Here is a 14,843-nt window from a genome sequence, read left to right as displayed (position 1 = left end):
TGCTCTTCAACATGTAGCTATCCAGTTTTTCTAGCACCATTTGCTAAAGAGGCTATCTTTTCTCCAATGAGAGTTTTTTATATTTTTGTCAAAAATTAGGTGGCTGTAGCTGCGTGGATTTATACCTGCATTTTTCATTCTTTTCCATTGGCCTGTATGTCTGTTCTTGTGACAGTAGCATACTATTCTTCATACTGTATCTCTGAAGTATAACTTAAAATCAGGAATGGGGAGAGGTTCTGGAGAGTGTTATTCTTTTTGCTCAGAATTACTTCACTATTCAGGATCTTTTGTGCTTTCATATGAAATAAATTTTTTAACATTAAAAAACTTCTCTGAAGAATGGTGTTGGGACTTTGATTGGGATTGCAGTGAACCTGTAGATTGCATTGTTAAGATGGGCATTTTTGCATATTGATTGCTCTGACCCATGAGCATGGGAGGTCTTTCCATCTTCTAGTGATTTCCTCAATTTCTTTCTTCAGTGTTTTCATTATAGAGGTCTTTCAATTTTTTGGTTAGGTTTATTATTCCAAGATGTTACATTTTTTTTTGAGGCCATTGTAAATGGGATCAATTCCTTCTTTCTTTTTCAGTATCTTTGTCATTGGTGTATACAGGAAGGCTACCAATTTTGCATGCTTAATTTTGTATACTAGGTACTAATTTTGGATACTGCCATTTTACTAGAACTATTTATCAGTTATAAGAGTTTTCCATTGGAGTCTTTAGGGTCTTTTAGATAAAACTTAATAAAAAAAGAAGACAAGTATTGCTTATATCAATATTTGATTTGGGGGAAATAGAAAAGTGGTTAGATATAAATATGTATATTTGGTTGTAATATATATTTAAATCAGGTTGTGTCAAAAGGTTTATAGTTCATTGACATATGTGAATAGTGGATGGAGTTTGTTAAATCTTAATACTTCATTGAATTGGGAATCTTGTTAAACCACTTAGAACAACTAGAAACGTGTTATGAAGAAAGTATAAAACATTTAGAGGAAATGGAGATTTGAGTTGCACATTCAAGCAACTGGGAATATAAAGAAGAAATTTTCTTCTTACAAATCCTAACTTCAGAAATACTGAGGTTACCTTGACTAACACCTTGGTGTGACTGACTATGAAGAAGGCTTCTTAGGGGACTGTCAGAGGCATGTGTACTGGATAGAGCCATTTCTTAAACTGGGTCTCCACCCTATATAGAACATATACTAATGGAAATTGGGAAAAATTAGCAACAATAAAATTAATTCAGAACCGGGCAGTGATGGCACACGCCTTTAATCCCAGCACTTGGGAGGCAGAACCAGGAGGATCTCTGTGAGTTTGAGGCCAGCCTGGGCTACAGAGTGAGTTCCAGGACAGGCTCCAAAGCTGCACAAAGAAACCCTGTCTCAAAAAACAAAACAAAACAAAATTAATTCAAAATCAAACACATAATGCATCTATCTGGTGTTTCTGGAAGTATTCTCCATGGTGTAGCACAAATTCACTGCAGCTTTAGTCCTGAGCTCGCACATGTACATGCTCCCTTGGTATCCTACCACACAACTCCAGTGAACACTGCCTGAAATACCTCAGCTAGGATTCATGACACTGTGTGTTATGAACTGACGTGGCATTACTGTATAAATGACATTTTCTCCTTCTACAGAAACATAATGTTTTTATTTCAGAACACAAAGACTTTTAATATTTTCTTATTGTAATTCCTCAGCTTGGGTCAAAGTATGTCTTTGGATCCTGTCATGTTAGAATGTTTGGCTTCCAAAATTGCTGTTTAGTAGGACTACAGAGCTGGCTCGGCAGTTAAGGGCTCTTTCTGCTCTTGTAGAGGACCTGGGTTTGGTTCCCAGCACCCATATGGTGGCTCACAACCATCTATTACTCCAGTTCCAGGGGATCTGATGCCCTCTTTTGACCTCTTCAGGCATCAGGTACACATACATTTAGGAAAATACACACACATAAAATAAAAGTTATTTTAAATTCTATTTGAGTTGCTGAATTAAGTTTTGTAAAAAATTATTTGATGAATTTGACTTGTGATTAAAACAAAATTTACAGCAGTTTCTGAAATGGCCCTCAACATATTTCTGCCATTTTGTACCACATATTTACATGAAGCAACATTCTATCATTGACAATTGCAGAAAGTACATATCATTCTAAAAAGCAATACTCAGTGTCCTGAAGTGATAATTATTCAGCCAAGATTTAATTATTTATATAAAAATAAACAAGGATTTGCATAATATTAGTATGCAATTTTACTTTAATCTTCAATAAATGATACATTTATATGCATACCAAAGAATTGTCTTAAAATAAATTTCTTTTAAATCTATCAGTAAAGGTTTGTGTTGTATACTGGTTTTGTATAGCTATGCGATCAAGCAAAACATTGTTGGAACAAAAGTAGACACAAGTAGGAAAAGCTTTAGAATGTCTTGGTGATGTGACCCTATCAATGGCAGCATTGGCAGTTGCTATACTGGGTCACTGAAGCCACCCTTGCCCAGCCTTTTTGTGCATCCCTTTACTCATTTATTAGAATCCTATATGTTGCAAACATTCATCAAGATATAGGTTGAATCTCTAGGTTTTGGCTTTTGTCACAATACTCCTTAGCATATTGGTGTCCGTGTGAACACATTAGGAATGTATGACAAGAACCATAGACCTGGCAGGCTTAAACAACAGACCTTTGTTCCTCATAGTTCTGGAAGCAGAAAAGGCACAGGCAGACTGGGAGGGAGTCTGGTGAGCCTTCTTGCTGCACCCTAGCAAGGCAGAACTGTTGAAAGCTTTAGTCATTTTTTACAGAACCAATAATCCCATTCATAAAAGCTGGACCCTTAGGTTCTAATCATCCATCCATCCATTGCCCTGGAGATTCGGTTTCAAAATCTGAGTTTTGGAGAACACAATTATGATGTCTGGAGTAGAACCCTAGTCTTAGCTTGTTTGGTTAGTTTGATTGTTTCTGTGGGATGTTGTTGCTGCTGCTGCTGATGATGATGATGATGATAATGATTGATTGATTGATTGATTGATTGATTTGATGTGCTTGTTTTTTTTTTCTTTGATTGGTTTGGGTTTGGGTTTTATGTGCAGTTGAGGTTTTTGAGACAAGGTCACTCTATATAGTCAAAGTTGGTGTCCAACTCCAAATCCTCCTGCCATGGCCTTCTGAGTTCTAGGATCACAGGCACATGCTACCACATTCAGCTAAGTTTTCATAATTCTCTTTTGAAAAATACTGCTACAGTCTGGATAAGAAGTGTCTCTCCCCAAAGGCTCATGTATTGGAAAATTGGACCCCAGCTAGTGGTGCTATTAACTGATAACTAAATCATGAGGCTTTTAGCCTCCTTGGTGTATTAATCCATTAACAAGTTCATAGGTAAGTGGAGAACATAGACCACTATACTTTAAAGGCTATCATTTATCCCTGGACCCTTTCTCTTCCTCTCTGTTCCTGTCTATGTCCTGTCTACCATGAGGTGAGATGCTTTGCTTTACCACATGTTTTCAGCATGACACTCCATCTCTGTATACACCATACACCTGGCCAGTTGAGCCAAGTGACCTGGGACTGAAGCCCAAGAAACCAAGACAAACCTTTCCAGCTCCAAGTTGATTAGCTTGGGTGATTTGTCTTTATGAGGGAAACTATTACAGATATGCTCCCTCCATGTCTTCTCTTTCCACTGATTGCTCACACTGTTGATTTAGCCATTGGCCTACCTCCACACCACCCCCCCTACAGTAAGTACTCTTTGATTCTGCCATTCCTATCCTGGAATGATGTCAGTGGGCTGGTAAAGAATGCAGATGAAGGGCAACAACACTGCTCATTGTTCTGTCTGGCTTTGGGAAAATTGACTAAACATTTTGAGCTTGTTTCATCAATTATAAAGTATGAGTTAAATGAGTACTACCCCTTAGGACTATCGTGGCATTTAAATGAGAACTATACAATCTTCAGAACATAAGGACACCTGTAGCATAGCACATGCTCAACATTATGTTCCCATCTCTTCATTCATTGTCAACCTACAGGAGACAGAGAGTACTCTCAGGCTTTCCACAGACTGCCACGTTGCATCTACAGTATTGCTAAAGACTCCTGCTTCACAGCCTGCCCCATCCCTGAGCAGTGTAGACTTGACCTCTTCGGCAGTGTTCCTTCTAACATGCCTGTGAATCCTTCCAGCCTGAACCAAGTCCCAGCTTCAGCATTTACGGATTATTGCTCTTACCCAGCATTATTCGCTAACATTTTTAATGGACTTGTCTCAGGTCATCTTTCTCATATAAACTAGCAAGAAACCCTTAACACCTTCCAACTTCAGATTTTGCTGCAATGAAACAAAGCAATCCTAAGAACATGAATATTCAGTGTTGTGGCAGAGATGGCTCAGCAAGTACAGGTTCTTGCTGCCCAAGCCTGATGTCTGTGTTTAGTCCTGGAACCCAAGGACAGATGGTAAAAGAGAACCAGCTTCACAGAAATTGTTCTCCGCCCTGCACACATGCATGGCATGTGCATGCTTACACATATACCCCACACACACACACACACATGCGCGCATATTAAATAATAATTATAATAATAACAAACTTTTTAAAGGATTATTCTGTGTTTACAGTTATTGCCCTATCTTCCCAGCTATGTCATTCACTGTTAACTCAATAGCAACATTTTTAGCAACCACCATTGCCAAGTTTTTCCAAAGATTTCATTAATTTCAAAAAATACTTTTTGTATTCCTGTTCCATTCTTTCATGCCAACTGATATGGTGACTAGAACAAAAACTAGCTAGTAAGTTGAGAAAGAGCTCCTGGCTCCTACTGAGCAGACACCCCAAGACTGCCTGCTGATGGGACACCATGTCATGGGCCTCATCAGTACATTTGATGCTGGGGACAGAAAGCTAGTCAGTAGTTATTTAGAGAGCTTCTACTATAAACTCCATGGTGAACTTCATCATTCCCTTGCCAATTAGTTGAGCACACACAGATGTTGTGGGTTTTGTTGTGGGTTGTTATGATTTTGTCTAAGGCTGATGATAAGTTAGGGTTATACTATGGTTGGGTGGTCAGTTCCTATAGGTAAAATTATTGGTTCAAAGTTTACCCAAATGATGTGGATACCTGTGATATTCTCCATCGGTCAGTTCATGTTCCCATAAGCAGGACTAAAATGTCTAGTTTTACCCTGCCCCTGTAACTACTGTGGCTGTGGTGTTTTGTGCTAATTCATTTTGATGTAGTATCAGATAATGTGGTCATTCTTAACTGTGTGTATATAAGTTTACCAAGAAACTTTTTTAAGATTTTGTATTTTCTACACAACCTTTTGTGGTGCTTTGAATGAGAATGCCCCCCATAGGCTCATCAATTTGAATGCTTAGTCACCAGGGAGTGGCACTATTTGAGAAGGATTAGGAGGTGTGGCATTATTGGAGGAAAATGTGTCACTGGGGGTGGCTTTAGGGTTTCAAAAGCCCATGTCAGCAATCCCCCCTCCAGTTTCTCCCTTCTTCTCTCTCTGCCTAAGGAATGGGATGTAGCTCTTAGCTGCTGCTCTAGCTCCTACCTGCATGCTGCCATACTCCATGATAATAATGGACTAATCCTCTGAAACTATAAACAAGCTCCAATTAAATGATTTCTCTTATAATAGTTGCCTTGGTCATGGTGTCTCTTCACAACACTAGAACAGTAACTAAGACACCATTGTATAATTAATTTTTGCTACAAAGCATATTACATTGTTCCAAAAGAAATAGTGAGAACAACATCATGATTTACACTTTTGCTTTATACTATTATAGAATATTTTTAAATAAGTCAACAAAAATGTAGATGCAAAAGGAAGAAGTGACAGGGGGAGGGAGGGAGGAAAGAGACCACCCAACCATAGTATAACCCTAATTCATCATCAGCCTTAGACAAAATTGTAGCAACCCACGACAAAATCCACCTCTGTGTGTGTTCACAGGCACTTCATGAATTCATCACAAACCTGTGAATATGCAAATACAGCTGCTCTCTAGATCAGAAAGATGTCAGAAGAGACTACCTAATCTCTTACATTTTCCTGTAAATCAATTTATATATTACATTTTCTCCTAAGTATTTGAGACAAACAAATAAGAATGCGTTGTGAACACTTATTTGCCAGCCCCGAATAAGCTATACCCATCTACATGGAGTTAGAAATTCCCTGACTCCTGATAGATATAAGATTTATCATCTAGATGAGGTATCCCTTTATATTAAAACAGTGTGTTTATAAGTAAAACCTATGGCCAGCACAGGGATAGTCTGGCACAAGTAACTTAAGCAAGATTTGCTCCTGTAAGCTCACACATACCACTGTAAACAGCGTTTTTTTAGCTGGGGCCTATGAAAGTTGCTTACATTGCCTGGAGTGTGTAGATGACCAAGAGAGATAAGGACATTGTGACTTCTTTAACTACTTACACGGCCAGGCTGGCCTCCTTACATAGCAAAAAGCAAGTAGGAAGTGTGTTAGTGGCAGGGCAGTCCAAACCCTCTCCTCTAATAGACATGCTGCAGGGTACGGGCTATGTGAACATTACACTATGTAAACATCAACTTGGAAATTTTTTATTGTTCTGAATGTGTAATGCAGCTATATACTTTAAAATTCAAAATGTATAAAATAGGTTAGGAAAAAATATTCTCTACCCTGAGTCTTGGCATCCCCTTCACTATTCTAATCAATTTCATACTTATCCTTGCAGAAATATTTCCTGTAAATATGAAAAAAGATGCTTATTTCCACCTTTTAGTATGAATGGTAGCACTCTAAATACATTCTTTATCCTGACATTTTTAAAATTATTATTAGGTTTTTGTTTATTCATTGTCATTTCACTTAAAATTGTACTGGAGAGATGATTCCTTACCATTCTGTAATGCTGTCCTCAGGAGATAATGCTGCCCAATATGTCATACTCACTTGTGTGCAATATTGCCATTTATGTAAAGAATTACCAATGCATACTCATTTAGATTTCTTCTAATTTCATGTACGAAATAACCTGGTCCATATATGCATTAATACATTTCTATAAAGTCAGTATCTAAAGTGGACTTGTGAGCCAGATCTCACATGGCCTTGCATTTTTACAAAGATTTCCTTCCATAGGCTGTCCAAACTTAAGAGTCTCAGAGGTAGAGTATCAGCAATCAGAGCACTGTCTTTACCCTGAGAGCCAACCCCAGTATCGCTCCATGCCCAGCTGGAATAAATTAGTATACTTTGCAGATATGTTTCTTGCCATTAAGGAAGACTACACTCAAATAACCCAAAGTTATTTGATGATTTCTAGAGGCAATCTAGACCAGTGGTTCTCAATCTATGAGTGGCCACCCCTTTGAGCATCAAATGACCCTTTCACGGGGATCACATATCAGATATCCTGTGTATCAGATATTTACATTATGATTCATAACAGTAGCAAAATTACAATTATGAAGCAGCAACGAAATAATTTTATGGTTGTGGGTCACCACAACGTGAGGCACTATATTAACATGTTGCAGCATTAGGGACGTTGAGAACTACAGGTCTAGATTGTCACACTCAGAGGCTAGGCTGATACTAGAATCTAGTGAGGAGAGGGGAGGGGAGGGGAAAGGAGGGGAGAAGAGAGGAGAAGTCAGGACAGGACAGGACAGGACAGGAAGAGAGTAGGCTGCTTGGCCTCCTGTTGTGTATAGGACAATGATCTTTCACCAAAAAGAAGCTCAGAATGTCCCTAGTGCTAGGGTCTCACACAACATCTGCTTCTCTTCATCATACTAATACAGTTTGCAAAGACCTGCATCCTTCAGGGTGAAGTGTGTGCCAAAAAGTATGAGCCCACATCTGTGGAACATTTTGGGCTTTTTATTTCTCTTTTTTTTTCTTACAACACCCCAATTTTACTCAATGCTTTGCAGGAATTGGGAGCCCCTCACAAGCATGAGCAAAGGCACATTCTTTATGTTTTTTTATCCTGAATCTGTGGCACAGAGAGGCACTCAGTTTATTAAACAGACGCATGAGTACTCACGGTCTTACCTTTGAGTTTGACGTAAAGATTTTCAAAATCCCATTCTGTTTACACTGACTCTCTTCTTTTCTCTGAATTTACACGGGCAGTTGTTTTTTCTGAAATTTCAGAGTGGTGGTGAAAGGAGCCCTCCATTGAATTGCATTCTTCTGCTGATTTGAACATCTACAGAGTGTGCTTTATTGCCACAGCACCAAGTCACTGCATCAGGTACTGTTGTGCTCACTTACAGCCTATGGTCGAGGTTGTCTTGTCTCTTTAAGTGGGTGAAATCTCCTTAAGGGACAAAAGCACAGCAGGTCTGCATTCCTGATGCCTAGCAGAGTTTTGACCTGCAGAAAAGCAAGGTTGCTTGTGCTAGTGTGCTGGCTCCCTCCCCTCCTCCCCTTCTCTCCCCTCCCCATCTTGCCTCTTCCCTCTCCCCACCCCCTCCCTCTCCTCTTTTTTTAAAATTTACTTAACTCTCATCACAGTTCACAAGCCAAACCCCAAGGATCCTGAGTCTAGCAAAGAAACCTACTCATTCTCAAGAACAGAGCACTTCAGAATCTTTCTCAAGAACAGAGCACCCCAGACTCTTTCAAACACACAGAGCAAATGAGCTACAGAGCAGCAGAAGGAGCTGGAAGGCCCAAGCCGTTTCCTGGTAATTTGTCTCTTCTGGGGTTTCTGGGACTTTGAGAGCAGGAGCCCTGTGGGCTCAGTTTGCTGCACGGCTTCCTTTTCAGGACATCTCTTTCCATCATCACCATCAGTGTTGCCCTCAGACAGGTCCTCATTCATCTGTGATCAAAGGCCCCAGCATGAGAACCGGAAGAGAGACTCGTCTGATGTGAGCTGAAGGCAGAACTCATTCCTAAGTGTCTGCCCACTGGGGTGCTCGCCTCAGTCCCTGGAAGATGCCTTTGCCAATAGGAAAGTGGGCTGAGGTGAAGGCTTCATTGTAATGAGGACTTGGATAGTTGGGAATCAGTGATGGAGGAGCCAGAGGGAAAGGCAGCAGGACCAGCAGGGTCAGGGAGAAGAAGCAAGGACAACAAGGTCATACAGAAGACTGAGTGGTGCTTCACTGCTGCTAAATATATCCTGCAGAAAATCAGGATGGGGAGTAGCTTTGATCATATCTAACATGGGATTTTTAAATGCAAATGCAAAAAAATGCAAATACAGAATGCCAGGTTGACTTCCATTAGCTTGCTATTTAACCACTGCTTAGCCCTGAGATCCCCCCCTTGCATGATCTTTGCAATTAAAATAAGCTGAAAATTGAAGCTCTTCAAAGCTGAGTTGCAAAAGAAGACAAAAACACCAGTGTCTGGGTATCTATCAGACAAACCAAGAAAATGCTGTGAGTCAGCTTGATTGCCCAAGGTGAAAGTAGAAAACATAAATGTTGCAAATGCTTATTCTCAAGAGTTCAAATTAAAAACAAAAAAACCTTTAAGAAATTTTTAAATGCTGGTTTTATATTTAGCCACAAGTTAACCTGCAGGTATATTTCTCAAGGTTACTGAAATCAGAGTTTTTTTTATTTTGCTGATAAAAGGCCCAAGTATCTCCATGTTGCACTCATCTAAAAAGAAGAGGGAGGGCTTATTGATGTGCTGATTTCAGATGCACAGAATGCATCTTCCACAGGACCATCTTTAGATGAGAGCATGTAGTGAATGTATTTAAATACTGAGCCATTTACAATACATTGCATAGTTGCTTCATAGGTGAGTTTTGACCAAATGATTAAATAATAATTTTGAAGTAATAATAATAACCCACTATTACTTCTAAGTGCCAGGCCAAGTGATACCTGACTTATTTCACTTAAGCTCTATCACACTCTTTGAGGCAGGTAAATTCTATTTATTGGCATTTTCCTGTTGCCTCTGAGAAGAAGATCCATGTGCTGTGCAGTGGTGGGAAGATTTCCGCTACCTCATAGGATGGTGCCCCAGCATTCTTTCCTAAGCTGAAGGAATTGGAAAGTGGCATGGACTGGAAGTACTCTCTGGACCCTTCCGTGAACCAGATCATGATATCTCTCCATTCAAAGCCCCTACCCCTTACTCCAGCAGGTTAGAGCATCCTGGTCCTAAGAGAGAAGGACTAGGCACAATCTTAGGAAGAGGCCTTGCCACATCCTCCCAGTGCCCTGCTGTTAACTGATGCTCTTTATTCTGCCATCTCCCATGACTTTCCAACCTAGCATAAAAGCACCCAAGCTGAGTCACTTCTTTAAGTTTTTAATTATTATTGTGTATGTATGTATATGGTATATGTAGACACAGATACATGTGTATGGAGGTCAGAGGACAACTGTATGGAGTCAGTTCTCTCCTTCCATTTTTACAGGGGTTCTTTGGATTGAACTCAGATCCACATGCTTTCACGGTGATCACCCTTACCCACTGAGACAGCTTGCCAGCTCTTTTCATTTATTTTCTACAAAGGTTCCTCTGTCATAGGAAGTATACATTAGGTTCATGTACAAGTGTATCTTTCTTTCTTTTTTTTTTTTGTTTTTGTTTTTTTGTTTTGTTTGTTTTGTTTGGTTTAGACAGGGTTTCTCTGTGTAGCTTTGGAGCCTGTCCTGGAACTCACTCTGTAGACAAGGCTGGCCTTGAACTCACAGAGATCTGCCTGTCTCTGCCTCCTGAGTGCTGGGATTAAAGGCATGCACCACCACTGCCCGGCTGTGCATGTATATCTTAATACTCTGCCTTCTGTCAATCTGATTTATAGGTAGTATAAAACATATTTAAGCCAGATAGTGGTGTTGTACACCTTTAATCCCAGCACTTGTGAGGCAGAGGCAGGCAGATCTCAGAGTTTGAGGCCAGCCTGGTCTACAGAGCTAGTTCTAGGATAGCCAAGGCTATAACTACACAAAGAAGCCCTGTCTCACAAAACAAAAAACAAACTATATATAGTAGAAATTTTTTTCCTTCTCTACACTAGGAATAAGTCCCTAAAAATATCTGTAAGTGAGTGTGTACACAAGTGTGTGTTTCTAGATAGAGGGTCATCTTCTTGGAAGAGATTGTGGCCTTCAACATGTCCAGACTGGACTGAGAAGGGCAGTAATGTCTATACTGCTAACTTCAATTGCTTGAGTTAGTAGTGTGATTTAAAGGTTGTATTTTTTCCACAACTCTCAACCAAATTCACTGTCACACGGTCTGATGACACTGCTTGCCCTAGTCACTAAGCTAGCTCCATGCAGAAGTACTTAGTGGTGTGGACTTAGTCATCCATGCGGTCTGGGTTTTAATCTGATCTGTGCTGATTACTATAAATGTCATTGCCTCAGATCCCCATCTGCAAAGCAGAGCTCAGAGCAAGACAATCAGTTTCCAGGAGTTATTCTGAGGACTAAACAGGTTTGACACTTAAATATCTATGTGCGTGAAAAACACAGCTCTATTCTCAGAATAAACAGGCTATGCTATATGCTGAGCCAAATGAGAGTGACCACGGCATGGGATATGGATTCACACTTACCCAGATAACAATGTGTTCCAATGTGAAAGTAGTTGCATGCATTTTTAGTAGTCGTAGACCAAAAGAAAATCATAAAGCAAGGCATTTACCAAACGCATTGGCAGAGACAGTGGGTGGATGAATTATAGCAAAGTGAAAAAAAATCTCTGCCGTAGACTTCAGATGCTGTCCATTGAGGATCTCAGCTTCTGGGTTGGTGGAAGCTGGCCCAAGAGAATTTGGGCTTGAGATCCCTGCACTGCAGCTCCCTGCATCCTTGTACTGTCGTCAGCTGTCTAGAACCTTGAACGTGGGTGCAGCTTTAATCTCAGGCACCTCATCCATTCTCCTGGGCTGGCCACACAGCATCACATTTGTGCCCGTGAACACCAAGTGTTTTTGGTGACGCCAGGAAGACTTGTTCTTAGAATCTATAAAGATGGAGCTAACTAGGCAGAAGAACAGTTGTCAGCAGAGAGAAATCACCCATAAACCTTTGTTTTCTTGGGCTTCCTTGTGAAACTGGTGTGTGGGTGTCCTGAAGAGTTACCACTGACTCCTCCATCCTGTACCCTGGATGAGATGACTCTTTTCTTTGATATCTTTATGATTAGGCACTCAGGATATGTCTAAACTAAAAGGGCATGGCTGCGCTGTGCAAGAGAGGGGCAATGGGGAAAAAAAAAAGTTGGATATTGGAAGAGAAAAGGGTTAGATGCAAGGAAACAGATTCTGACAAAAACTCTGAATTGAAGTCTGGGCTAAGAATGCACTGAAGCAAATCAGAGGCCATCCAAGACCAGCTCCCAACAGACCCCTGACCAAACTGAAATGGGGAAGCTGTCCCCAGAAAGAACTCCAACAACCGCCTTTTGAAGAGACATTAAAATGACCGGGCACAAAGGACTTATGCCAAGACCTGGAACCAGTTGGTTGAGTCAGTACATAGAAGTGGCTCACCTTTGTGACCCAAAATTGGGTGCCAAATTGTCACCAGAACACATAGCCCTCCCTTCAAAAAGAGTAAGAGATGGTTTATTTTCAGTGAAAGGAGTGACCATGGTCTTGGACCATGGATTCAGGTTGTCCCAGTGACATGCTCCAACACAGAAATGCTTATATGAACTCCTTAAAGAAAAAAATCATAAATAAAGGCATTTGCCATACACATTGGATAGGCAAGTTACAGCAAAGTTGGAAAATGCCTTTATAGGTTTTATGTGCTGTCTGATGACAATCTTAGCTTTTAGGATGGTGGGAGCTAAGGTTTTACCCGATAGTCATAGAGATGTTGAATCACAGTAGAGATGGGAAGGAGTGGCAATACAGGGGACCCCAAATAGCCCAAGATAAGTTAATCATGGATCCGCAACATTCCAACTCTCTAACAAGTTGTAATCAGCCTTGTCGAGTCTGATTCCAGAGTCATCACAGATATAGGGTTTTTGTTTTGTTTTTAGTTTGTGGTTGTTTTTCAGGTTACTCCAGTTCTTGTTTGGAATATAGGAAGTAATAAATACTGCGCGTTGTAGAATGATTCTACCCTGTTGGGAATTTAGGATTAATCTTCAAGCTATGTCTTATAAAGGGGAAGGTGCTTGGGGTCTTACACTAGGCCACCTCCTAGCTTCAAGTCCCACTTACTATGGAACTCAGTGACACATGAACCCAATGTCTCATTCTTCTCGAAAGCATCTAACAGGAGAACTTGTAGGGTACAGCTTGCTCTTCATGCGCCTCTTACTGAAGCAGCAGTTGCACTGGAAAGTGCACCCACCACTGCCCATCCTCTTGGCCTGACAGCCCTTTTCTCTTCAGACCTTTATGTTCTCTAGACACATGCCAAAGGGAAGAGTTAGATGTTCAGCTAGGGAGCTATTGGTGCTGAGCTGTGGTCTTTATAGTTGGCTCTTTGCAGGCTGTGAGTGTTTCTGCAGGTAGAATCACCTGTACGCAAAGCCATGCATAGCAGGATGAATTCAGCTGCACATGCCAATGACAGAGGCAAAGGCTAATAGGGAAAAGGATGAGAAAACCTTACTGAGTGGGTGCCAGGCAGCTGCTAGTCCCTTACCTCCTGTCTCAGTCACCTGAAGTCTAAAATCAGCTGTCAGAGAACTAGAGATTGGGGTGCTTCCCTGGGTCCCCAGAATTTTGGGGGTGGCATCTTTAAAGAGGCATGGCGTAGACTAAGTCCTAATCTAGGGAAGCAGCCCGCTGTGCTCAAAGGTAATTAATAGCTGTCTGAGCCATGCTGGCTTTGTCTTGTAATGCAATGACATCCTGTTGGTCATCATCACAGGCTTTCTATGTTCCTCCTTCCTCATGCTTTTCCACTACCCAGCACCTCAGGTTTGAAAAACCTCATGAAGGGCTGAGGTACTTTGCTGCCTGTCTTATTGAGAGTGGGTGTCTGTTATGAAAATAGGGGCCTTGGTGTACTCACTATTTTCAGAAGGAACACTGGAAGTGTAGGGTCAGCAAGCCTCACTTATCCTGAGGTCACCAGTTAGAAGTTACTTGCATCTCTGCTGCAACAAAGAAAGGCTTCCTCTCCCATGTGGAGTTGCTGGTGTGTGTGTGTGTGTGTGTGTGTGTGTGTGTGTGTGTGTGTGTGTGTGTGTGCACATGTGTGTGTCTGTGGGTTTGCTTTCTATCTTCTTTCTGTAGTCAGACAGTAGAAAGGAGTCACTCATGAGCACTCATTAGAATTCAGTTAAGCAAGAATTATAGGCATTCCACTGTGAGGTGGTTCCTAGATTCTGAGCCTCAATCTCCTTCCCGTCCTGTAAAGAGTGGGTCGTGTTTACCCTATGGTCCTGCTACATTGGCAGAACAGGGTTTCATGGTTTAGACTGTGGAGAGACCAGAAGAGTGTGTGCCATGGGGACAGTTCCTGTTATACTGTAAGACAGACTCACTTTCAGATAACCTTCAGATCCATGATTGATACCCAGTTCAGACAGAATTCCCGAAAGCTACAGGATCTTGGAAGAAAATCTATTTGCTGCTGCAATTGACAAAGACCCTCATTCACTAAACTTTAATCAGGAACCTCTGGGTCCCTTCTCAGCTCACTCAGTCTTGACTTTGAGCTTCAGGCCATACTTACAAAGTTAAAGTAGTTTAGAGAGGGTCCCTGGTCCTTGGTATCTGCTCAGTTGGACCTACCTTCAGAAAGAACCATCGGTAGCTTTACAAAAGTTCTTCTACCTTGATGTCTCTTGTTACTAATTTTCCATCCACAGACCTCTAACCCCACT

General features: G+C 41.0%; 1 protein-coding gene across 8 annotated transcripts in view; it reads left to right on the top strand.

Moving 5' to 3' along the window:
• Gprin3 (GPRIN family member 3) overlaps window positions 1-14,843 on the top strand; it is a 77,755-nt gene that overhangs the window by 46,615 nt on the left and 16,297 nt on the right. Inside the window, exon 1 of one of the 8 annotated variants that reach the window (XM_052719243.1) lies at window positions 8,292-8,316. The exons of 6 other annotated variants lie outside the window; for them this stretch is intronic. The gene's annotated coding sequence lies outside the window, so the exon portion shown is untranslated. Of the gene's footprint in view, window positions 1-8,291; window positions 8,317-8,608; window positions 8,753-14,843 lie in introns of those variants that run through there. One more of the 8 variants, XM_052719241.1, reaches the window with a different exon arrangement.

The sequence above is a fragment of the Peromyscus californicus genome, unplaced genomic scaffold (genome assembly GCF_007827085.1).
Source record: "Peromyscus californicus insignis strain IS unplaced genomic scaffold, ASM782708v3 Scaffold_6__1_contigs__length_162567912, whole genome shotgun sequence".
Lineage (NCBI taxonomy): Eukaryota > Metazoa > Chordata > Mammalia > Rodentia > Cricetidae > Peromyscus > Peromyscus californicus.
Note: the sequence above shows the minus strand (reverse complement) of the source record. Positions and strands in the feature narration are given on the sequence as shown.